Source organism: Panthera onca, chromosome B1 (assembly GCF_046562875.1).
Source record: "Panthera onca isolate mPanOnc1 chromosome B1, mPanOnc1 haplotype 2, whole genome shotgun sequence".
NCBI classification, from domain to species: domain Eukaryota; kingdom Metazoa; phylum Chordata; class Mammalia; order Carnivora; family Felidae; genus Panthera; species Panthera onca.
The window spans coordinates 49470208-49497041 of NC_138342.1; the positions used below are offsets into that span (position 1 = coordinate 49470208).

The following is a 26834-nucleotide window of genomic DNA, read 5'->3' on the forward strand; positions in this document are numbered from 1 at the left end:
CCTCTTTCTCCGGGTGTGCGCGCGCGCGGATTGCACGGTTTGCTTTGGCAGGAGCTCGCTCGTGTGTGCGCGTGTGTGAGTGTGCGTGTGTGGAGAGCGCCAGAGCCCTGCTCGCTCTCGGAGAGTCGAAGAAGAGAAAGAACCGAAGAGGCGGCGGCGGCGGCGGCGGCGCGGAGCTCGGGGCCGCGCGATGAAGCTCCCACATGCCCGCAGCTGCCCGGCCCGGCCGGCGAGCTAATCTGCCACCCCCCGGGCTCCGGGCTCCGCGACCCCCGGGACGCAGCCCTCGGCAGCCGGGCGCCCGCTCCGCCCGCGCGCCCCCACCGTGCACTCGGGAAGGAGTTTGCGTGGCCCTCGCTCCGGCTCTCGGCGCAGGTTGCGGGCGCCAGAGGAGACCCTCCGCGGGGAGAAAACCTCGGGAGAAGGAGGAGGGTTTGGCGGAGAAGAAGCCACCCCTGGCTGTCGCGGCTCCCCCTACCTATTCCACTGCTCCCTTTCCCAAGCGGAAAGGGGAGGACGAGGAAGAAGAAGAAAAAGAAAGAGAAGGGGGTGGGGTGGGAGAACTGGATATAAAGATCGGCTGGGGGGATGGTGGAAGATTTTTGGTCTCTCCAGCAGCGTCTTTTCTTGAGCGGCGGCGGCAGCAGCAGCGGCAGCGGCGGCAGCAGCAGCGGGAGGAGAAGCAGCCCCAGCTATGACTGCCGCATGTTAATAGCTGCCGCTTGGGTCTCTCGGCCGCTGCTGGAGACGGAGCCCGACTCCGAAGTTGTGCAACTGTGGACTGGGAGAGACATTTGAACCTTGCTCTCTCTTTGCTCCGTTTTTACCCCCTCGGTGTGTTTGAAGCGAGACAACGTACAGGAAGACAAATCTTTGGTTCTTTTTCCCCCCTTCCCCTTTCTCCGTGGCTGTGTAGCAGAAGAAAGGGGGAAGGAGAGACTTTTTGTTGTTTCTTTGGCTGGGGTCTCCACCCTCCTGCTGCTTTCTCTGCGCTGTGGTTATCATTCCTTGCGGCGTGTGGTGGGGGTGTCTTCTCCGGGGCCGGCCGGTCTTTTGCCCCGGGCTCCATGGCTGGATTGTGGAAACTGCACTCGGCTGCAGGTTGTTGAGCAACTGATGGGACGATCTCAGGGACCGGCGGTTACGAAAGGTAATTTATTCTTCTCACTCTTCCTAATAGTGGTGGCCCTGGCCCGGCGCAGGCGGCGGCGTCCGCGGGGCGGGCAACCGAGGGGGTGCGGGATTCACGCACACTCACCCACCCACTCACACAGTCGCCCTCACACACTCGCCCGCACGCACACTCATCCGATCGTGATGCGGGGCGGGAAAGGGAGCCTCCTGGCTGGTGGGCGCTGGGGTTTGGCACGGGTTCGAGTTCTTCCAGCAACTGGGCGATTTGGCGGAGGAGAGGGATGAAGGGGAGAGCAGACCCGGCGCATTCGCAGTCCGACACGCTGCGAGTAGGAACTGGAATTTCCACCCCGGGAATTCTCCCTCCACTCTCACCCCAGTGTCATCCCTTGGTGGGGGCTGAAAGCAGACCAGGGGGCGCCTTCTCTCCGCTGACCCAGAGCTGGTGCCGCTGGAGGCGGGAGCGGGCTGGAGAGCAGACAGGGACCGGGTGAGAGCTGCGCTCTGGGGTGATGGGGACTGAGGGGCGGCGAGCTCACCGCGATCCTTCCTAGACGCCCGTCTGGAGCATCCATGGTGGCCGCGGTTGCCCAGGTCGCGCCCCTGAGTGGCAGAGCTGCGCTGCCTTTCCGTACCCCGCCCGTGGTGTCCCCTTCACGGCAGTTTGGTTTAGAGCTGCTTGCCCAGGCTTTGTTAGGAGGTTTTGGTTGGAAAACGCTGCTACTTTCGTGGGTGGCCCGGGGCGGCGCGGTGTTGGGAGTGGGCACGGGGCGGGGGACGGCGTTGCACGAATCGGGGCACCGGGGATGCCAGGGCGGGGTGGAAAGAGCACTGGTATCCGCGGTCGGCTGGGTTACAGGTAGGAGGGTGGGCGACCCGGAGCCTCCAGCGGGAGAAGGGGACGCTCCGGCTCTGGGGAACGTAGGTGCCTCCGCGCCCCCGCCACTGGTCCCCCGCCGGAGCTCAAGGGCTGAGCGTGCCAGGCCCCCACTTATAGGTGGGTGTGTGTTCCAGGGGTGGGGGCGACCTCTGCTACCAGGGTCAGTTGGCGGTGGGGTCGGCGTGTGCGTGACAGTGTGCGCGCGTTCCTGCGCGCTCTGGGGATGGCCGGAGGTATTTGTGGGGATGGCAGAGCCGATGCTAGTTGAGCTGATCTTGCTTATCGAAATCGCCTGGGATCCGCTTAACTCGAAAATCTGGTTTGAGGAGGCCGCGAGGCCCCACAGGGGTTGCAAGGAAGCCACACGGTGTCCCCTCTGCCCCCGTGAGGAGCACCTCCGCGAGATGCGTGGCGCGCGTGAGTCTCTGGTGCAGCGCTCTACGCACCCCAGATTGGCCCTGATGAGGACCAAGGGATAGAATAGTCATCTCCGGGGCACATTCACATAGCCGAGTCAAGCCAGCACAACCCTAGTTCCTGTAATTCTCTGGTCACTTCCCTCAGTCTGATAGAAACCCGCGCTGCTTTATTTACGGCCAGAGATATCCCAGAAATTGGGCGAACTGGAGGTGTGTGAGCCACCTCTGGGTGTCTCCTCCCTGTGCCTGTGTGTGACCCTGCCTGCGGTAGTTGGGGCACATTGTAAACAACCGTGTAAGCACCCCTGCCACAGTCTCCTTTACAGCCGAACCTGCTGGTGTCTGTTGTGTTTACTTTCCTGGGTGGATTACTCATTAGGAAGTATAAGCCTTCTTGCACCTCTGATTTTACATCCTTCCAGCCAGCTGCTGGGGAAATGAGGAGACGCATAGACTCTGGCAGGAAGGAAAAACTGCCTTCTGGGTTTTGCTCTGAAGTAAATAGGCGGTCTGCTAATTTAGTGTCATATGGGCTATCAACACTAGTTAAAGAATGGCGTTGTAGAATCTACAAAGGCACACTTTAGTAATTTTTCACTTGCAGAATGCTCTTCATTTCCCTGTGAGATTAAACAGAATTTAGCTAGATTTCCCTGGTTTGTTTTTCAGTCTGTAATGGTACCAAATGACCCGGAGTTCTGGCGCCCAAGTTGTCTGTTCGTGGATTACAGACAGAATTGTCAGTTCTTTTATAGCATCACCAAGGTTTCCAGATAATTTGTGTAGGAGCTAAAAGGATATTTGTGTTGAAATATCTCTCAGCTTTGTTTCCCTCTTTTTTTTTTTTTTTTTTTGTCAACGAAGCAAGGGTTAAAAATGTACAAAGATGAATGGTTTTTAAAAAGTTAAAAAGCTAACCTGCTTTTCAGTTTCAGTAATGAAAAGCTACTAAATTCCTTAGTTGTAGATCAGCTCCGACTGCTTTGGTGTTTGGTACAAATGACTGTGTTCTATTTTGTTTTTAAAAGTATAGCACTGTAAGTGTAAAAAGGTACTTATTTTCCAGGTACTCTAATTCTTTCTTTCTCCTTTCTTCCTTCCTTCCTTCCTTCCTTCCTTCCTTCCTTCCTTCCTTCCTTCCTTCCTTTCTCTTTCTCTTTCTTTCTCCCTTTCTTTCTTTCTTTCTTTCTTTCTTTTGATCTTGACTTCTTGAAAAAGCTTAGGCTTTTGCACAAAAAAAAAAAAAAAGGAATAAAGAATCACTGATGCCTGATTCTGATTAAGTTCTGTTTTTATGCACGATTGCTAGTGGCCGTCATATTCATAGAAAACTTAGAGAATTGTGATTTAATTTATGAGGCTCTAGCTTCATACATTTGTTTGATTTCTAGGGGATATGTGTTAAAGTCTTTACACTTGTAAATATTTCTGAAGATTAAGGGACACTTGTCCTGTCATTTCAGAAGATCTAATCGTAATGATTCCCAGCCCTTACACTAGAAGATTTGATCAGATCTGTTCTTTGTTTCCTAGCAGCCTGCTTTTGCTAGCAGTCATACATTCCACAGGTCCTGATGTCATTAGAACCTAGTCTGTCAGTGTATTGTGCTGTCTTTAGCTGAAGGTGAATGTGTCAAAGTGGTGGAAGGCCATCCCATAGCACTTTCATATCACTAAATATTCAATAACCTGCTCCATTGGTGTGTATGGTGGCCTAGACTATTTCTATACACTTGGGTGGGAGGAAAGATCAGTATAAAGGTTTATGTGAACTATTTAAATATTTTAGTTTGACCTGTTAGGCTGTATCAGGCATCCCTGGCCTGAAGAGTGATAAACCAGCATGTGATTTACCTGATGGGTAAATGCTTTTGATGTCTCATTTTAAGTGGCTTGGTGTGATTATCCTTCAGAGTGAGAGCTCTCCTCAGAAACATGAATGGAAGGTTTTCTTAATGATCTTCTTACAGTTTGGAGATTTAAATATTCCTTTCCACAGGGAATAATAGCAAGTGTGAGACGTACTGGCTCCAGCTACTGTGGCTGGCATTGTTTCTAGTAATTAAGAAAGGCAAATTTTTTATGGTCTTGATTTGTCTTTGATTCTTTGGTGAGCTGTATGTAGCCTAGGAAATCCGAAGTAGGAGATTTAAACATGTTATAAAAGCAAAAAGGTTGAAGTTAGTCAAATAATACAATGCTAAACTGAATTGTTCTTCAGATTTCATTTGGACCACTTTACCTGCTGCTTGAAACTCTCCCTGAAAAGGGTTGCCAAGCAAGAGTGACAGTGACTGTTAGAAGGGGGGCATTTTTGCCCAGAAATCAGTAAGGAAAACCTAATTGATTTTTGTATTTAAGAACAAAGAGCAATTTTTGAGAAATGTGCAGCCTTAATTTAGCATGGTATGGATGGCTAGAGCAGTTGGAATTAGAGGGAGGTGATCTTAAGTTTTCCAAATGGCTGTTTTCCCTTGGATTTCTTAGATTTGCATTACATTCAAATATGAATTTGCTCACATAGGGAGAAACCCTGAAGACAGAGGCTGTATTGTAATTTAGCTTTTGTTTACATTGAAGGACATATTTACACTTAGATTATTATTGCATTTATGTCCTTTCTTTAATGCAAATGAATTTCTTTATAGAAAGTCTATTTTATAATAAAATATAAAGTAGAACATTCAAATGCAAGTAAGGTCCTCCTGACATTTTCCCGTTGTTGTCTCCATTTGTGTGTGTGTGTGTGTGTGTGTTGTTGTTGTCGTTGTTGTTGATCAATGGGGAGAGAAATCCAGATTTTTCATTCATTGTGATTTTGGTATTGCTGCTTATTGGCCAGTTTGAAAAAGTGGTGTGAGCATGCCTCTAGATAGCGTTTATGAGTCCTAAGATGTGCATATATCCCTTCAAAACTCTTTAATGTCATGCTGACTATCTGTGTGGCCCTATAAAATTAATTCAACTGCATAAGTGGCCATTATAACTTTTTTCTTAGAATTATGAAGTGTGCTCATGCAGTAACAAATACATTAAAAATTAGCCATCTACCCAGAATTAATTGTGATTCTCCATTTGTTTTAGGGCACGGGTGGAAGAAGGCGAGTTCTTTCTACATTTGATCAAAGAAGATTCTGTAGATCCTAATAATTTATGTCTTGCTTATGTCTTACTGACATTTAAAACAAGAATTTAGTTCTAGTATTAATGAATTTCTTTATCAGAGTGATTATATGTACACATTTGAAGAAGTTACCATTTGGTCCATATTACTGAAGAATCTAAATGGAATAATATTGGTGGTAATTCTGTTTTTTGTGAAACTTATCTCAGAGATGGAAAATTAAATCCCCCAACTGAATATTTCTTTCTGGTAAAACTTGTGGGTCAGTTATTTTGTAGAGCAGGTTCAGGAAAAGCTCTCTTCAGAGTACGTAAAAAGAAATGGAAAAAGAAAACATTTTTGTAACAATGCTATGATGTTATTTGCCTTTACTCTTATACTTTTTTTTTTTTTTTTTTTGAGAGAGAGAGAGAGAGAGAGAGGTGGGAGAGAGGAAGATGGAGAGAGAGAGAGAGTCTTAAGTAGGCTCCATGCTCAGCACAGAGCCCCATGTGGGGCTCAGTCTCACAAACATGAGATGATGACCTGAGCCAAAATCAAGAGTTGGAGGCTTAACTGACTGAGCCACCCAGGCGCCCCTTACTCTCATACTTTTACAAGTGTACCATGGAGTTTTCCAGAAGGCACATGATCTGTGATGAAATCGTTGCTCTGATAGCATATGTCATGTGTGCTTGTGTATTCTTATGTTTTAAATTTTTCTCAGTTTACCTATTAGTACATAAATATTGATAGCTATCATCAACACAATCAAGTTGCTTTAGGTCATCAGTTTTTAAGCATGTGAAAAGGCCCTGGGACCGGAAGGTCTAAGAACCACTGGTGTTGGCTTTTGCAAGATCTGTCTCCTTGTCCTTACAAGTGTCTCTTCATCTGACCATATAAGGAGTCATCTAGGATAAGAAAAAATAAGTAGACTGTTCAAACTTTAAAAAGACACAAGTAGGTTGGATGTTTTATTATTTGACATTTTCAGTATTCTCTTTCCAGTGTAGAAAGCTTGTTTCTCATTTTTTGGTTCCCAGTTACTGAAATAGAAATTTTAAAGATGCAGGTCTCCAGCCTGATTTGCTGACAGTAGCAGAAGAGTTACTGGGAATACTTAAAATCTGGGCCCTGGGTCTGGATATTCTGATATCTGGAGAGACAGAGTGGTGTGGTGGTGAAGAGAAGGGACTCTGTGGTGTCTTTGCCTAGGTTTGATAACTTACTTGGCTTTGGGTCAGATACTGGATCTCTCTATGCCTCAATTTCCTGATATGTTTTTTAATGTTTACTTTGAGAGAGAGTGCAAGAGCATCTGAGTGGGAGGGGCAGAGAGAGAGAGAGAGAGAGAGAGAGAGAGAGAGAGAATCCCAAGCAAGTTCTGCACCATTAGTGCAGAGCCCAGTGTGGGGTTCAGTCTTATGAACCCTGGGATCATCACCTGAGCAGGGATCAAAAGCCGGACGCTTAGCCAACTGAGCCACCCAAGTGCCCCGTTTTCTGATATGTTTTAATTGGTCATAACAGTTGTTCCTGATTCATTGCTTGTTGTGAAGATTTAAAGGGAAAATATATGCAAAGTGCTTAAAAGAGTTCCAGGCACATAATAATGGAGATGCAACTATATGCTGCTGTCATTATTACTATATTTGCTGAGTCTCAGAAAGGTCCCAGAAAACTTTAATCAACTCCCCATGTGATTCAGATATGCAGTTATGTTTCACCTCATTGCTTTAGAGTATGTCTGTTAAGGGCTCTTAAATTTGAAAATTTCATATAAAACATAATCTTGGCTTTATTTTACCCTCCCACTTTAAAAGTCATGAAAAGTTCTGTTTTTGTTTGTGTGTTTTTTTTTTTTTTGTTTTTTGTTTTTTTTTTACTTATAGTAAGAACTAATAAAACACCTTTCTTGGCTTAGGCTAAGTTTGAAGTTGGGTAGAGAATGAATACCCAATTAAAACTAGATTTCAAAGACCCTAATTGAATATTTATGTATCTTGGGAATTATTAGGGAGGAAATCACTTTTCTGAAGTGATATCAAGACGACTCACTGCACTCTTAGTCTGTTAATCACTATCCAAGCATCACAACAGGCCATTTTCAGTGAAAAGGATCTTTGGGGTAATTATCTAATGTAACTCAGTTTGTTTGTGAATGGTAATATGCCTAATGAGTAAGGGAGGCTCCACATAGAGATTAGTTTTACTAGATGCTAAAGTTTGACTGGTGAACTGTAATACTTTTGAATGACACATCGACATCTATGCAAAAGCTTTAGAGATCTATTATTTATAAATTAAGTACATTTGGGGGGAATATATTCCGTGGCTGGTTTAATTTCTGACCTAGGCCTGCCACTATGAAATTAGTGTTACAGTACTTGTCTTTTCCACTTTGGTTAATGCTGACAAGTGTTGTAGAAACTAAGTTATATTCCTTAGATGGGCATAGCTGGGCACTGTCCCTAATTATGAACTTCTCAGAAATGGCCTTTGGAATGAGAGGCACTTGAATACAATCCCCTTTCCACAATTTTCTAGCTCTATCATCTCTATCTATAAAATACAGGTAATAAAAGCTACATTGCTGATCTGGGGAGGGGAATAGGAAGTAAACAGAAAAATACCTGACAGTATGAGCACTTAATGAATGGTACCTGATACTGTTAGTTACAGTATTATTAGAAATGTCCTTAAGTGCCATTAGTAAGAAAATTTAGCTAAATCAGATATCATTTTTTTTAATTGAAGCGTTCTCGATGAACTATGAAAATCAATAGCATTTTCTTAAGCAGTTGAGAAAGGTTTCAGGGATCTTCTTGGCTTTCCCATGTTCTTTCCTTCTCTCCTTTCTTAACCTTTTGTTCAGTACCTATTTTTTAGTTTTTCCTCCTAATCTTAAAATGTTATGCTCTGCTACTAATTCCCCACCAAAAATCATATAATCCTGATAGGAAAATATTTTTGACAGCCACCAAGTGCTGTGCCTGAAGATTGACTTTAAATCATGTATAAAATGAAAGTAGCAATTTAACTTAAGACATTTTAAATTAAACTCCTGATCATCTTTTCTCATGGCATCAGCAGCTCTTTAAGCTTTAACTGCATCAGGATTTTCTACAATGTTGTAACCAAATAAAGTCATCATCAACTTCCAAGATTTAAAGATTTCTATAAATTTAAAAGGTTTATAATCCTAAAGTTCACGTCCTCAGAAGATTTCTATAAATGCAGACGGACCCTTAAAATTCAAATCCCAAAATTGCTTTAGAGACCTGAAATATTGAAAGGGTCATAAATAAGTCCACATTTTAGAAATAACATCTGTATGGCAGTGACAGTTGCCAATAAAAGACGTTATTAAGGTGTGTGATCCTACCTATAATTATCCAGCATTTTTGTTAAAGCGGAAAGAGTGTACCACAACATGGTAGGTGGTGAAAATGAATGAAAAAATAAGCTGAGCGTTGGACAGCTGAGTGGCTAAATTGTACCAGAATCAAGTGTTGTAAAGTATGACTCGAGAAAACGAAAGCCAAGTAGAAACGACACCCCCTTCTGTTTGATCAGCTTGTGTTGGTGTTTATGTGTCCCGCAGAGGCAGAGTGTGTTACTATTCAGGACAGCCCCAGTGGTTCCACAGTAGCCTGAGCCTGTGAGAATAGGGGAGAGACTCAAGCCCAGTTTTTGATGTTCTGCATGGGTGGGTAACCTGAATACTAAAATGCATTCCATTGACAGCTGACCCTGTAAGAAGTTTTTCAACAGTCTCTTGTTTTGTTTTGTTCTATTTTGTTTTGTTTTTTCCCCTTTTCCTTTCCTCAAAGCTCTTCCAAATACTTTTGAATAAGAGTAAATGGTCTTGACTGATGGTCATCTTTTTGTCTGAGATTTTATTGCTGGCAAGAGTGGAAGGGCTCAGCTGGTTTATGTTTATGTCTTCTGTTCTCTTCAAATTTTCAATGTTCTTGATTTGTCAATGACCGATGGTTGTTGTTTGAACCTTGACTCAGAATACTGATCATGACTTCAAGGAGTGGACAAAGAATCTATTGAGAAATAGTTTTGTGTTAACGTGAGGCATGTATGTATCTATAGACTTTCTTCTTTATATTGGCTTTAACTGTTCCGTTGAATTTGTTTATTGAGGTTTAATCATATTATTGACTGTAGTTGACTTTGGAAGAACAGCTCAGACACTGTTTTCTTTTAAAGTAATACACATTTTTTTGAGTTCCAGTTAAAGTTCACTTTAATTTTCAACAATTTCTATGTATGACAGTTAGATATTCTTAAAGTCATTCCAGAATGCTGCATATTTTATCACATGTCAGTTGTCCTATGGACCTAAATTCAACATACAAGATTTAGTAAAATGAATGTATTCATTATTTCTCTTTTAATTGCAATGAGACCTCCAGCTAGCTTTAGGCTGAAATGATTAATTTATTAGGAGGTTATTGTGTTTCTTACCTAAAGAATCTTAGGGAAGAATGAAGGCTTATGTAGACATTAGAAAAAAAAAAAAAAAAGTACCTTGAGTACCACTAGGATTCTGCTCCAGCTGCATACCCCTACCCAAGCTACTGTGTTTCCTTCTCTCTGCCCACTGGCTCCTTTCCCTTTGACCACAGTTTCAGGTAGATATCAAGCTTTAGATCAATCTACTGTCACCAGATTAGTGGAGTCAGTAAGGTAGTGTAGGTCCTCTACGGACAAATATATAATTTGCTTGAAGAAGGAAAGACTTAGTTAAGAGAGGGATTTTGTGCACCGAAAAAGTCAGTTAAAACCCAAATGTCCACTGCAGTGATCTGTTGTTAACTGAGACAGATTAAACATTAGGAAAATTGGTTAAGAAAACCTTTAAAAATGGTTTTTATTCTCTTCCTGTAAGTGGCCAGGGTGATTGTGGAAAATGCTTCCCTACTTACTTGACCTAGAAAACTCAACAAACACATGCAAATCGGGGGATTCGAGTCTACAGGTTCAAGAACACCTGTGAAACTGCCTGAGTTGTCAAGGCTATGTATATCTGAAAAGCCACCAAATATTTGAAAGATGTGACTTTACTTAACATATGCTGGTCTGTCCTATGATGGTAGAGTTACCACTATACAATTTCAAACAGGGGCACTGGACACCAGTTTGGTGGTACATAGAGAGCTGGATTTTTGCTACACATGCTTCAAAATGCAGAGGAATACTGACCTTAATGTAGGTGCAGGTTTAAATGTAAATTATTGAGGCATTGAGCATATCCAGGTGAATAGAGCTCCCAAGATGTGCCATCGGACACAGAACTCATGGTTAAATTATCTTATGTATGAGCTCCACCAGCCACAGTAAAATGGCCCTTACTGAAACGGAAAAAAATTTTTTTTTCTAAACTACATGGAGAAAAAATTGTCCCAGAAGAAACTGAAGAAACAAAAACTTATGGCATGGGAATAAATACAGTGTAGGGGCACCTGGGTGGCTCAGTTGGTTAAGCATCCAACTCTTGATTTTGGCTCAGGTCATGATTTCACAGTTTCATGAGATAGAGCCCTTCATCAGGCTCAGCGCTAACAGTGTGTAGCCTGCTTGAGATTCTCTCTCTCCTCTCTATCTGCCCCTCTCCCCGCTCATGCTCTCTCTTTCTCTCCCGAAAACAAGCAAATAAACAAACTTAAAAAAATACAGCATAAAAGAAATGCAGATAGAAATGAAAGCAGAGGGGCACCCAGGTAGCTCAGTCTGTTGAATATCTGACTGTTGCTTTCAGTTCAGGTTATAATCTTACGCTTCGTGGGTTTGAGCCCCACATAGGGCTCCATGCTGACAGCATGGAGCCTTCTTGGGATTCTTTCTCTCCCTCTCTCTCTGGGCCTCCTCTGTGCATAGTTCATTTTCTCAAAAATAAGTAAAGAATTAAAAAAAGAAGTAAAAACAGAAAAGATGAGTTTGGAGCTATGAATCCACCCATTGAGACATCTAATTATTTTACACTTGATAGTATACTCATTATGACATATTACCCATGGGAATATATGTTTAGTCAAGTAAACCTTATGTTTAGAGCAGAATATTCAAAAGCATATAAAGTAAGACATTTCAGATAATTGAGTTAGGATAACTTTATTAGGTGTCTAAAGAATGCAGTGGAAATATACTTCAACCTATCTAATAATAATGTTATTCACATGACAGGCATTATTGAAAATAATGGATCCATTATTACAAAAACTAGAGTTTGGGTAGTATTTAATGCGGACACTTGACCGGCTCAAATGAAATGATGCTTTAGAAGTATTATTTGTAGAAGTTGGGAAACCTTCTAATTTTAGCATTTTTTTGTCTTTATTCAAAATGGAAAGTTGTATTGACTTTCCATTTTTAACTTCCAACTCAATATAAATAGTAATATATGAAGATAATTTGGGAGAATTTTAAAAGATTAGTATAAACTTAATTAGAAGAACTCCCATGTGACTTCATATTGTTGCATATCCTAGAAGAAGAAACAGTACTAAAAATTAGTAGGCTGTCAACATTGTATTTTTCTAATTTGACATTATTAAGCAAACTTTGTGGGTATTTCTTTTTTTGTGTGCATTTGATTAAATGTGTGATCTTATCATGGTGAAATAGCCTGCTGGGCTGCAGACAGTCGTGTTCAGAAATGAAATTTGCATAGAGCCTCTGAAGAGACATTTTTTCAAAATTTTTTTTGAATAGTGGATGATAGATTGCAGTGGTGTGTATGTGCATTTTCTTCCTTAAATATAGGGAGTGTTGATACGGAGCAACAACACAAAAGTATTGGGGTATGAAAGAAAGCATTAGGTTTGTAACTGACAAATTAACCTACTTTATTACAAATGAATGAACTATATGTATCAGGGACACGGTATCAATGTCAGAGGATGGTCGTCTGTCTGCTTTGTTTCAGTTATCTGGCTGTGTTAACTTCCTTTCCTGCTACTCTGTCTTAGCATGGTGGATGCTATTCTGGAATTTTGGTATTATCCAAGTGTTCATCATGTATGTGTGCTCTTTTGATTCTACTTGGGTGCCCATAATAGGTGAATTTTGATTTCCATTCATTCTTCCCAATGCAGCTCATTCTAAATTCTGAACAATCATATTTTAAAAAGGTTTTTTCCCTGATTATAGTACTTGCTCATGTTGAATACTTGTGAAATATGGAGATACATAAAGTCAAAATAGAAATCACCCAATATATCATAGTGGTATATCTCAATGTTCACAGAGATTATTTCACACATATTTTAGCTTGATTATCCACATATTATATCTATATATTATCTATATTTTATGCGTATGCATGTTTGTTTTAGTAGAATTGAGGTTCACCTATATATACTGTTTATATAATTCTCTCTAATTTCCCAATGCCATTCCTTTTTTTGAAAGCATAATTTTTAATATTTCATAGTGTGATACACTGATTTATTTAAACATTTCTGTATTCATGTGGGTTGTCATATTTTGCTAGGACAAGTAATGTTAAGCTTGGCTCATTTTCTGATGATTTCTATAGCACAGATTCCTTGAAATGCAATTACTAGGACAAAGAGTAAATAATTACTGTCTGACTTTTACTGCTTGGTCACAGTGATCCACATGCATGGTTGTTGTCTGTGCATAAGTGGTCCTCCTAACTTTCTGGACATTCTTTCTTAAGAATTGTTAACTCTCGGTTGTGTATAGTTAGTAGCTACTAACTCTAGGTTATTATACACTAAGTAAAGTTAGCAACTTGTGTTCGGTAGTTCATAAGAATTACTAACTCATGTCTATCAATGTGTAAAAGCTGGGGTTAGTAAAATATGAATAAAATAATGAAATTTACTGGCCATTAACATTTTAATAGGACCGTGCCTAATGTCTTTGAATTTAACATAATATTAAAACAAAACAGTATAATGAAACTGATTTATGAAGAATTAAGAAGTACACCATCCAATTTATGTCCTCATAAACTTTCTTAGTTTTGTTCTCTGCTCTGAATAGACCTCTTATCTCTTGAGTTCATCTAAAACATCAACTTGACAAAGCTGTTCTTTTCCAAACCCATACGGAACAAGAACAGTGGTGGGCTTGGTTTGGACTATTTTAAAATTTAAGCGGAAAAAGTAGAAGTAAATTGTCAGAAACCACATGTAAAGTAAATGAAAGTTGTCCATAAAAAGAGAAAGAGGTCAGTACAGAAAAGTAAGCAGTACAATGTGGCTCGTCATTAGTAAACATGCACTCAGATTTTGCCAGGTGTAAGTTCAATTAGAGACCTATCCATAAGAATAAGAGTGGGGTACAAAATGTGAGGTGTTCAGAGGCTCTAAGTAAAATGGAAGAGGAAACCAGCAGGTGTGTAATTCAACTTTTAATAATTTTTATAGTCATGACAGTACCTGGTGAGTTTGATTTTAGTAATTCACTCTTTGGTCAAAGGGAGGAACAGTTGTACTTTAAATAGCATCTGTGTGACTTCTGCTTCCAGTCTTAAAGATGTAAATATAAGGTATATTTCTAGCGGTGAGATTGGTAACCAATTCTTACTTCACTTTCTATAATGTCTTTAAATCTGCACCAGAACATATTTATAGGACAGAGTTTAAAGCTTGACAAATAAGTGAACGTATAACTGCATGAATGTGCTTTATGGACCTAGAAGAAACAATTGAACATGAAAGCAGTTTTTGAAGTTACCGTTCCAAGATAAATTCAAGTACCACTGTAAATTGCTCTGTACCTGCATATGAAATCATAAAGGCATAGAAAGAATCTTAAAAAGTACACCGTAGCACACTTTATTTCCTGAAAGTAAATATTAAATGGCTGTTGATTAGCAACTCCCCATTTGGTAATTAGTGGGCGTAAGGTTTTAGTTATGTAAGACGAGGAAATTCTAGAGATCTGCTACGATATTGTTAACTATAGCAACAATATTGTATCGTACAGTTAACCTGTTAACAGGGTAGATCTCATGTTAAGTGTCTTTACGACCATAAAGTAAAAGTTAAAAGACATTAAGTTGTCAAGGATTGAAGTGACCTGTCTAAAGTGACATGACTGGTTTATAACATATGCTGCTGTTAGTAAGGAATTTCTCGGTCCTGCACTTGAGTGTCCTCATTTCTGATTTTAGGCATGGAGGAGTCACTGTGTAGTTGGATCACACTGGTCCCATAACTTCTTTTGGTCTGTTTCATTTGTAAATTGTGGATAGGCCTAGGGGCTCTTTCTTATGAGAAACATCCACGAGGTAAAATAAAATGGTATAAAGCTCATTAGAATACCTGTGCTTGCAAGTTGCTATTTCAGAAAACATTATAGGTAGTTGTATTTTTTTAAGAATTTTCTTTCTTTAAAAAAAAAAATGTTTATTTATTTTGAGAGGGAGAGAGCGCCTGAGTGGGGGAGGGGCAGAGAGAGGTAGTGCAAGAGTGTCTTAAGCAGGCTCTGCGCTAACAGCGCGGGCTGGATCTCATGAACCACGAGATCATAACCTGAGCTCATATCAAGAGTTAGGTGCTTAACTGACCGCTCGCCCAGGAGCCCTGGTTTTTTAAGAATTCCGCCTTACATCCTTAAAGGGCTGAAGCACAAGTTTGCATGCGATAATAGTATATTGTAAAACAGTAAAATGTTAGACATTCTAGTTGTGATGGTTTAAAAAGAATTGGACGTAATGAAGATATTTTACATTCTTTAAAAATGTTAAGGACTCTAAGAATATTATCTCAAATTTCTCTATATTAAGGATGCTAATTTTTAGCAATAAATCATTTTAAGATTTGATATGGGATTTGATAAAGTTCCTCATATCAGTTTTTTTTCCCCTTGTGTTTATATATCAAATGAATTCCATATCTAGAGCTTGGGGCCCAAGGTACTATTATCTTATACTAAGGCAATTTCAACATCTCTTTATTTATAAAGCAGAAGTATAATGTTGAATTATTGATAATCAGTGTTCCCCCATCTCCCCCCCCCCCCTTTTTAAATACCTGAATTTATTTACATAAAATTATTACACATTTTTTAGGGTTGAAACATTAATGTACATTTAGTTCCCTGTTAAAAAAATGATTTTTACTGAGAGTAATAAACATACATGAAGAAGCAAAGAAAGAGAGTAAACTTGGGACTAACAAATGCATGATTTCCAAACCTCTGTCTTTAAAACCTTGTAAAAGTTACTTAATTTCTCCATGCCTCAGTTTCCTCAGGTTTAAAATGGGGATGAAAACACTTACCTTTAAGAGTTATTGTGGGGGTTGGAGGGAAGGGAGGGTGGATGATGGGCATTGAGGAGGGCACCTGTTGGGATGAGTACTGGGTGTTGTATGGAAACCAATCTGACAATAAATTTCGTATTAAAAAAAAGTTATTGTGAAGGTTAAATGAGATGATATACGTAAAACATTTAGCACATAGATGGCTTTTATTATTAGTGTTAATTTTTCATCTGTTGTTGAGGTTGGTATCTCCTAAGTGGGTCTCTATAAATTGTTCTGCTTTTTTCTGCAGTTTTCAGAAGACCAGCTTCATTAAGGCATTAATTTTGTCATTCACTATATGTATATATGTATACATATATATATTTGTTTTTTTAATTTAATTAAATTTTATTTTTTTAATATGAAATTTATTGTCAAATTGGTTTCCATACAACACCCAGTGCTCATCCCAAAAGGTGCCCTCCTCAATACCTCACCCACCCCCCTCTCCCTCCCACCCCCCATCAACCCTCAGTTCTCAGTTTTTAAGAGTCTCTTATGCTTTTTAAATTTTTTTAAAATGCTTATTTTTGAGAGAAAGAGAGAGAGAGAGACAGAGTGTGAGTGTGGGAGGGGCAGAGAGAGAAGGAGACACAGAATCCAAAGCAGGCTCCAGGCTTTGAGCTGTCAGCACAGAGCCTGATGTGGGGCTTGAACTCATGAACCATGAAATCATGACCTGAGTTGAAGTTGGACACTTAACTGACTAGAGCCACCCAGACACCCCCACTATGTATGTTTGTTAGCACCAAATGTCTGCAGGATCCTAGCATTTATATGGGGCATAACATGGCAGAAACAGCCTCTGATTTCATAGCACTTGCAAAATCTTGGAAATAAAGGGGCATTAAACAATGCATCTATTATCATGAATTACTCAGTTAAAATTGTGGTAAGTGCTACAAAGATCAAGTCCAGGATGGTATGAGAGTTACAGCAACAGGATCAGACCTTGTCTGTATTGGAGGGTGGGTGGGATCTGGAAAGACTTCCCAGAGCAATTGACATTTGAACTGAGATATGAAGGTTGACTAGGCACCCTAGAGAGTATACTGGTTCACTGCTCCCTTCACATTCTGTCATCAGAAGAGCTCATCACAAACCCACACATGTTCCAGTGGAAGAGGTTAATAGAGCTGCATAAAGAAAAGAAAATTGAGCATAGTAGTTTTGATTCGGCAGTAGGGACAACACATCTGAATTTTTCCTTCTACAGACTAAGTTAACAGAGAGAATATTTTAATACCAGTTGTCTGCCCATAATATTAAATTTCAGGATAATAAAATAAACTATCTGTTGACCATAAAGAATGGGAAGGTAGTGTAGATCTGAGATGAGGAGAATACTCAAGATCTATACAGATGTTGAAACCAAGATTTTTTAGTTTAGTTTTGGAGATGTGTGTCTGTGTTTCTGTGCCCGGGAGGTTGTTTTACTCTAGAAGGTTGGTTTCTGTTCATCCTTATCCAATTTCTCCCCATCCTCATTGGCTGCTATCTTTTGTTCCTGAGGAATTCTGTAGAAGTGAGGAACTAGCTTTAGGTGCTCTGGTTATTATCGCTTCCTTGTCAAAGAATAGCAATTGGCAAATTGCAATTGGCAAATCTGGCAAACAATTGTTAAAGGAAATGTGGAATTATCATTAACTAAGAAGAGTATACTTTATGTATTATCTCTTCACTTCTGGAATTAAGCTTATTCTTTAAATTCTGGAGGCTTCCCACAGTGTTTGAGGAGAAAGCTGATTTTATTGTTATTTAGTACAAATCATTTCATATTAATAGAATAATAGTAAAACATATTTTAGAAAACCGATATTAGTTTAAGAGTCTGAGAAAAATGATCAATATGGATTAGGAAAATTATCTTAGGTGAATAAATTTAAAAAAAAAATTTTAATGTTTATTTTTGAGAGAAAGAGAGGGCACGCTTGCGGGCGCGTGCATGTGTGGGGGAGGGGCAGAGAGAGGGGGAGACACAGAATCCAAAGTAGGCTCCAGGCTCTGAGCTGTCAGCACAGAGCCTGACGTGGGGCCCTAACTCATGAACGATGAGATCATGACCTGAGCCAAAGTCAAATGTTTAACCGGCTGAGCCACACAGGCATCCCTGCAAATAAAATTTTTAATAGAGAAGAAATACTATAGTAAGAAGACAGTAAATTTGGAACCATTAATCGCTTTTCCTCCATTTATCAATGTTAGTTGGGTGCTTCCTATGTGATAAAATTAAATACAATTGTGATAGAGATAAAAAAAGGGAAAATACTGAGTTTTATGAGAATATTAGGCTCAGGGATCTCAGCCACTCTAGATAAGAGGGTTTTTCATCCTGCTGAGCTCTGGAGTATAAGTAGGAATTGGCCAAGCAGACCACCTTCTTGAAGAAGGCTGTTTCAGTCTGTAGAATAAGAAGGAGCTTGGTTCATGTGAGAGAAATTCAGAGAAGGCCTAGTGGGGGGAACATCAAAGACTGAGAGAGGTAGTGGCATGAAATCTGGCTAGTAAGTAGGAGCCCTGAATTCGCAGTTGTTTTTTAAGGTTAAGTATTTGAACTTTATCCTAGGAGCAATGGGAAGATATTAAAGGCTTTAAGCAGGGCAATAACGATATCAGATTTTCATTTTGCAAAGATCATGTTGGCTCCTCTGTGTAGACATAATTGGAGGAGGCAACAAGAAAAGGTTGTGGAGAGACCAGTTCTATGAGAGTCCATGCTTCTGCTGTGCAACTGGGAGGTGTAGGACACAGCCTGCCTTTTTCTGGCATCAGTTGGGTCATGTATAAAGAAGAGATTTGCATTAACTATGCCTTTTTTATTTTTAAAGTTTTTATTTATTTTTGAGACAGAGAGAGACAGAACATGAGCAGGTGAGGGACAGAGACAGAGGGAGACAGAACCGAAGCAGGCTCCAGGTTCTGAGCTGTCAGCACAGAGCCTGGCGCGGGGCTCGAACTCACGGACTGTGAGATCATGACTTGAGCCGAAGTTAGCCACTCAACTGACTGAGCCACCCAGGTGCCCCAGTAATAATGCCTTTTGACTCCAATATTCTGTACTCTAATTTGATTGTAAGGACACAGGTGATCTAAGCAATGATGATCAGTGGTTAAATGATCTGATCTAAACTTGTTACTCATTGTACTCCTGTTACTACCTATTGATATACTGGTGTAGTTATAATACTCTATCTCAATTGTTCAATCGGATGTATTTTTACCTGAATGTTAAAATTTCTTCTTTGGAGACCTAAAAGTAGAATTTTTATATGTTTGTATTTTATTTATTTTTAAAATTTTTATGTTTGTTTCTTTTTGAGAGCGAGACAGAACACGAGCAGGGGAGGGGCAGAGAGAGAGGGAAACACTGAATCCGAAGCAGGCTCCAGGCTCTGAGTTGTCAGCACAGAGCCTGATGTGGGACTCGAACTCACGAACCTCAAGGTCATGACCTGAGCTGAAGTCAGATGCTTAACTGACTGAGCCATCCAGGCACCCCTATATATTTGTATTTTATTTATTTTTTTTTTTTTAATTTTTTTTTCAACGTTTTTAATTTATTTTTGGGACAGAGAGAGACAGAGCATGAATGGGGGAGGGGCAGAGAGAGAGGGAGACACAGAATCGGAAACAGGCTCCAGGCTCCGAGCCATCAGCCCAGAGCCTGACGCGGGGCTCAAACTCACGGACCGCGAGATCGTGACCTGGCTGAAGTCGGACGCTTAACCGACTGTGCCACCCAGGCGCCCCAGTATTTTAAATGCTTCATAAAAGTCCTATGTTGGAGCTATAGTTAAGAGGGTTCAAACCACAAAGTTCTTGCATTATAGTTCAAGTAATATATTTATAAATTCTCATTATTGAAGTCATTCAAAGGGATTCCTGTTTTAATGACACATGAAAAGACTGTAAGTAGCATATGTTTCTTGCAACTCTGCAGTGGTGTGATAATCTGAGTGACAAATGCAAAAATATTAATTGTGTATTATTAAAGAACATTTAAGGCATTTTAGCTTTTATCTTTTTCATTAATAATTTAAATATTTTATTTTTCCCTGTGCCTCTTCTAGTTCTCCTCAGCAATTTGTTATATGGATTTTATGGCATTTATGACATCGTACCATGGCTTCTGATTATTCCTTGTTTTGCTTTATACCTCTGTGGAAATATAAATTCATTGAAGGCTGGGGCTGCTTTCAGCTTTTCATAATCTGGAGCACCCGAATATGTAAATAAGGTTTGTGTTTTATGTTCATACGTTGCTTTTTTTAAAGGTGTTGATATAGTGTGTAAGATAAAGCATCATACATGAAATGCATCTTGTATGATTTAAAAAATTAAGAGCCCATATTCTAATAACTTGGTTGTGTCTATGAGACTTAGTGATTTAGAACATGCTATAGAGGCGGATGAACTTCAGGCTAAACCTTGGACCTACTCTATGAGAGCAGGGTGACTTTGGGTCACTTTCTGAGCCTTGGTTTCCTCTCTGTATCATTGGTCTATTGATATCTATTTCACAGCAGGATTGTGAGAATTAAATTCATTCATATAATGTAGTGCATTGTCATAAGGTTTGATTATTACATATGAGAGTCAGATGGGAAATATAGGAACTATCGCCCTTGCTCCATGTAGCAAGAAGGAGTGGAACACAGTGATTCAAGCCATCTTTTCTTTTTCGTTGCTTGCAAACTTTTTGTAAGATTAACATCACATTTCTTATCTGTTGCCTTCAATTTTCGTGGCCTTCCATTTGGAATCATTTTGCCGTGTTACTTCATGTACACCATACTATCTTTTATCTCTGACTTATTCTGAAAAGGATGATTATCCAGCAATTTATGAGATACAAATGGAAGCCTGAACACTTGTAGGTGCTGTCAGATAAGAATGCCAGAAATGCCTTTATTACTTATTTCTATCGATTCTGTAGGCATACATACCTAATATAGAGAGACTATAAAATGCAGTTTGTCTGAAGTGTTTCAGGGAGGATTCACCTTCCCTTTTTCCTACTGTACCTTTTCCCCTAAATCATTTATTTTTTAGAATTTGAAGAAAATTACTCATTTTAAAAGTGACAGTCTGGGGTGCCTGGGTGGTGCACTTGGTTGAGTGTCTGACTTTTGATTTCAGCTCAAGTCATGATCTCACCATTCGTGGGTTTGAACTCTGCGTCGGGCTCTGTGTAGAGAGTAGGGAGCCTGCTTGGGATTCTCTCTCTCTGCTCCTACCTTGCTCTCTCTCTCTCAAAATAAATAAATAAAAAATACAAGTGACAGTCTAAGAAAATAGTGTTATTGTCACAGAAATAATTCTTTCAGAGGACAGTTTATGAGCTCAGAGTCCTTTATCTTGAACCAACTTCTGTCATGTTGAATGAAATGATTGTTTCATAAACACATATAAGACAATGAGGGATTATAATGAAATAATATTCAGCAAATGTATTGTCACCTTCGAGAAAAAATATACAATTGACATGCATAATTAAAACAGTATAGTTTTCAAAAATATTTTCGAGGCAGGATTCTGAAAGCATTTGCAGATGTGCATGAACTAGGAGTTGGTGCCTTTTATATTTAGCCTGTGAGAACTTGCCCTTTAGGGATAGGTTTGTAATATGATGTCAATATTTGTGTCCTCTTGAAGAACTGTTATTTCAGTATAGGATATTCTCTGTTCTCAAATTATAGTATGTAGAGGAGATACAATTTTAAACCTGTGTTGACAGCTGAAAGGACTTTTTAAAAGAACATAAAAAACCTTAGGTTCTTATTCTGGGTAACCAAATTTCTGATTTTACTTATAATCCTAACTGCTCTAAAATTTAGTTCATAATTTTTCTATGAATTTTTGACTTAATACTTTCTTCCATAACTAAGTTGTTTAATTTTTAATTTTTTTCTGAATGTTGTATTAAAAACAACTGTTAAACACAGTGTGACACAGTTAAACGTATTAAAAAAAACTTATTTTGAATAATACAGGGTAATTGTAGCAAACCAGATGTTGCTAAGTTCTTATTTAATCAGAGATAAAAAATATTCACAATATAGTTTTGTCTAGCTGTCAGCTTAGATAAATGAATCCATTTCAATCAGCATGCTCCTAGCGAGAAAAGGAGGCGATATAATAACATTTTTCCAGCTACATTTGTTGAATATAAATATTAATCTTCAATGTGGTTAAAACCATGCTGTGCCAATTCCATCATAACCATAATTGCAGAGAAGCCTTTTAGATTTTTTATTTTTATGAATTTTACTTCTTTTTATCCTTCTGGAGGCATTGAGTTAGATTCTACTTTTCATTTAGATTATATATCCTTGTAGCTTTGTGTTAATCTTATATCATCTTGAGGCTACTTGTTAAGACACTGTTGTGTAGTTTATTCTGCAAACATAATACTATCATATTGTCAAGGTTTTTTTTTCTCCCAAACCTACATCTTTATCTTTACCTTTTTTAAAATCCGTTATAATTCATGAGAGAAATTTAAATACTAACATTTTATATATTCCTTCTTTTGTTTATAGTGTTAGTTAAGAAAGACTGCTTCCAGAGCTGTACTGACTTCTCAGGAAATGGTGCATAAAGTGAGACACTTAAAGGAAAACAAAACCCAGACTAACAAAACAAAATAAAATAAGGCATAAAGCCAAAAAAAAAAAAAAAGTTAATTTCAAGCTCCATTAGAAATGCCAGTGAGAAGAATGGCAGGATATCATGATAGGTACAGGGACCAAACTTGTAAGGAATGAATGAGTTTACATATTCTAGTCATCTTATTGTGTAGTCAAGAAAGGTGGAAAGGAGAACTCAGACCAGAAAGTGAATAATTTCCTCTTAAGACAGGATCAACAACATTGCTTTTCTATCGCAATAAAAGTTTTGAAATTTAAATTTATATTGTTTTAGGGGCCTGTACACAAGGGGTTATATAGTAAGATGTTTGGTATTATGGTTCTAATTGTTGATTTTTGTCATAGGTATGAAAAGCTTGTAGAGAAAATTGCTGGCATCGTAGAAAACCACCATGAGCTGTATAATAATTACTGGAGCTAATTGATTGTTCCAGTTTACGTGGATGTTTGTCTAGGCCATTTACTGAGGAAATACAGAAAATGAAGATTGAAGTTGGAATTTTATTTCTACCTCTAAGGGTAATTCTTGAGGATGAGTCTCAGATATTTTTTCAAAGTCATGCTCTCTCTCTTATCTTGGTTTTATTCATGTCCTCTTCAGAAAGCAAGTTTTGAAAGGGTTCTTCTTCACGGGTAGATAGGAAGTTGGTTGGAAGCATGTCACAAAATTCTCTTTAGAGAGAAATTAGAATGCTAAGGAAGGAGGGGGGAATCATAGGACTAGTTTTATCTCTTCTTGCTTTGATTATGGAATTTTGAGAAAAGAGCAGAGAGCGTATTTGACGGGCTGTCGCTTTGCAGCCCTAGATACTACCTAAAATATGAGCAGTGCAAAGACAGTGATGCACAATTGTCCTTTTATGGATTGCTCATTGGTCTTCTTGCTTCAGTGAGTTGAGTGAGGAGTGAAACAATACTCTTAGCTTCTCCTAGAACAGGGTGGTTTTGGATGTAGGTGTAAAACCAGATTGGTGAGTGGTGCTGTCAGTCAAATGCCTACTTGTGTTTAAGATTTATATGTCAACATGTGGGTGTTTTGCCCACACGCTATGGGGTAACAACCCATATTTGATTTTTATGTTTTTCCTATGGTGTGGAGGGTGTGTGTCTGAGTGTTAGTAACTTAATGATTGTCTGGGCAAAAGAGGTAGGTCATTTGGAGTTGTCCTTCTTATGTTGGCCAGTTTCTGTCTGCCTCCCTATGCCTTATGAAGCACAATAGAAACAACAATCTAGAAAGCAAGTAATCAGCTTCCCAGGAAAATGTTAACAGATTCCAGATTTTGAATGTATGATTTATGGGAGTTGCCAAACATAACATTCAGAAATCCAAATTCACAAAATACTAGGTAAGTGCCTTTATATTTGTTTACCTCTCATCTTAATATTTTAATGTCTTGTTTAATTAGTCAATACCTTTTGTACTCATAAAATTTCTATAGTGGTAAATGAAAACTTATATTGATAATAACTTTTTTAAGTTTATTTTTTATTTTTAAAATTTATATTTATTTTGAGAGAAGGAGAGAGAGAGAGCATGAAAGTGAGGGAGGGGCAGAGAGAGAGGGAAAGAGAGAGAATGAATCCTAAGCAGGCTCTGCACTGTCAGTGGAGAGCCCCATGCTGTGCTTTAACTCATGAACCATGAGATCATGACCTAAGCTGAAATCAAGAGTTGGCCACGTAACCCAGGTGCCCCTTGTTGTGGATACCTGAGTGGGTTCTCAAAGTCAGAGCTGATGGGAATTTCATGCCATTAACTTTCTTTAGTATTACTCTTTATTCCAGCTTTCAGAAAACTTTAATATGTTTATTTTTCATAGGTATAATTTTTTGGGTGAACTTTTAAATATCTAAAATGTGTTTATATGCCTTTTTTTGGGTCTTTATTGACATTAAAATATATGTTACATGAATGTGGGAGACACTTTTTTATTCTTTTAAAACTTATTACAATTGTGATTTAGTAGTGGTCAGAAACTTTAAATGTGTGGGTTGACTTTGGTCCACAAATTAAAAGTTCCCAAATTATAGATTTATTGTTTTCTTACTAAAACATTGTGTGTTTGTACTTAGTTGAAGGAGAAAAAAGTGGACTGGGTTTTCCAGATTTTCTCTGGAGGGAATAAAGAAAATTTGTGTTATAAACCTTCCTTTTTTTTTTTTTTTTTTTTAAAGTAAGCTCTCAGTCCCACATGGTCTTGAATTCATGACCCCAAGAGCAAGAGTCGCATACTCTACCGACTGAGCCAGCCACGTGCCCCAAACCTTCCATTTTTTAAGGCCAGAAAAAAAGTGTATGCTTAAGGAGTGGTGGTGTTTAGAACGCATGAGAAGACGTTAATAATTCATAGTGGTCCCGTAGAGGTGCAGAAATGAACACACAGCTGCTCGCTTTAGGGACCCACCTCGAATCCTCTGCAGACCTGGTCCAGGATCAGCAGCCTGGCTAACTTCAGGGCTGCCCTAGGCTTGTGGTCATTTAGGAATCCTTGGGTGGGCACCTAAGTGAGTAATGGTGGGCTCTGGGGACCTGGGAGCATTATGTCACCACCTTCTCTGATTAGACAGTGACACATAATGATTTCTGACACCTTCTGTAAGTCTGGTGGAGCTTGAAACCGTCTGTATACAATGGGGGAGGGTCCTCCTGTTCATTAAACTTGATCTTCAGAATGTGACACCAGCCACCCTTTCCTGCATGATCCCCCAAACATTCTGGAGAATGGGAGGGAAGAGTGTCTCCCTTCCATGGTCTCCAGGCCTATCACTTCTAAGCCAGAATCTGCTTTGTATTTTATCCCTTGGCAAAAGGAGGGGAAAAAAAGTCAATTTTATCATTTCACCCCAAGGTTATAACTCCTTCCTGGAATGTAACAACTTGCACTCTGCTGCTTTCAGTGCAGCTGCCTGGTGGGATGGAAGGGCAGTCCAGTGATCCCAGGGAGTGAGAACAGCCATGTTCCCTTGGTATGGTGTTGTGACCTGTGCTGTTCCCTGAATGGTACTATGGACTCGTTAGTTCCCAACCGAACCCACCTTCCTGGAGTTTATAGCCCCAGAGTTGAGGGGCTATGTAAGCCTGAGAATTTTAGAAGCATGTAGCTACTGGGTTAGTGCATGGCCTTTCCATTTCTGCCCTTCATATTTCCATACTGACAGGGACATTATCCTTTCTGCCCGATCCTCTTCAACCTCAGTGCTGTCCGGGGGGCATTAACTTAATGCCATTTAACTATCAAGCAATGTGATTCACTTTGCAAGATGTACAAAAATCAGTTTCAATACCATGGTAAAGATTTATCTGTACGAGTAATTACAAATACCACCTTGTTATTTACTTTATTAAGGTATAGATTATTATATTTTGACAGGCATCTGTTTATTAGGCATCTCTGTTTTTATTTCCTTCTACTCTTTTAGTGACATCCAGTTTAATTCTGGGGCTAATCTTACTTCATTCTTAGAAGAAGGGTCATTCTCTGAGGCTTATCAACAGCCAAAACTGACCTTTCAGTGACAAACTTAGCTCATCATGTTCTTTGGATTTGGTTTTGTATCTGTTTTTTTGGTTTTTTTTTTTTCCTGGCCCATGGTCACAGTAAATATTCCAGTGAATATTTTCCTGGTCTTCTTAATTTTTTTTTTTTTTTTCATCACTGCTCTGTACCTTCTTGTTCTCTGAATCCTTTTCATAAAAACTCTCATGTTCTCATTTTTTCTGTAGCAGCCACTCAGAGTGCTCTCCACCCCTAATCCTTGTCTCCCCAAGAATTACCATTCAGAATTTATGATGACTCATCTTGCCATTACAGGTTAGTCACTTTTGCCAAGCTTAGATTTAGTTCTCTATTGTTCCTCTTCAGTTCAAATATTACCATAAACATTAACATTTCTAAACCCAATTACAATGCTCATGCTTCACATCAGACATTAGCACAAACCTTTCTCCTAGCTTTGTGAGGACTGCCTCAGAATCTATAGTTATCCAATTGGCTGAGATTAATGACTACCTCTTTAAAAGAAAACACCGTTAGTTTATTTTAGCTGTAACTAGACAACCTTTAGAATTTGGAAGAGCAAATAAATCATTTCATTTTGAAGTGTTGGAGACAGAAATCTTTTTTTGTTGTTGTTGACCTATCTCATTGCTTTCCACAATGTCAGGACTCTCTTGTTTTCTTTGCATGTGTGATTATTTTAACTTTAGGGTCTTTTTAAAAAAATTTTTTTTTAATGTTTATTTACTTTTGAGAGACTGAGAGAGGCAGAGCATGTATGAGCAGGAGAGGGGCAGAGAGAGAGAGGGAGATACAGAATCTGAAGTAGGCTCCAGGCTCTGAGCTGTCA

At 39.4% G+C, this 26834-nt stretch overlaps 1 protein-coding gene across 23 annotated transcripts in view; it reads left to right on the forward strand.

The window, feature by feature from the left end:
- The first annotated feature begins 592 nt into the window (after positions 1 to 592).
- ADGRL3 (adhesion G protein-coupled receptor L3) overlaps positions 593 to 26834 on the forward strand; it is an 824470-nt gene continuing 798228 nt past the window's right edge. For all 23 annotated transcript variants that reach the window (XM_078446071.2, XM_078446073.2, XM_078446079.2 and 20 more), the window contains exon 1: positions 593 to 1150. The gene's annotated coding sequence lies outside the window, so the exon portion shown is untranslated. The remainder of the gene's footprint in view (positions 1151 to 26834) is intronic.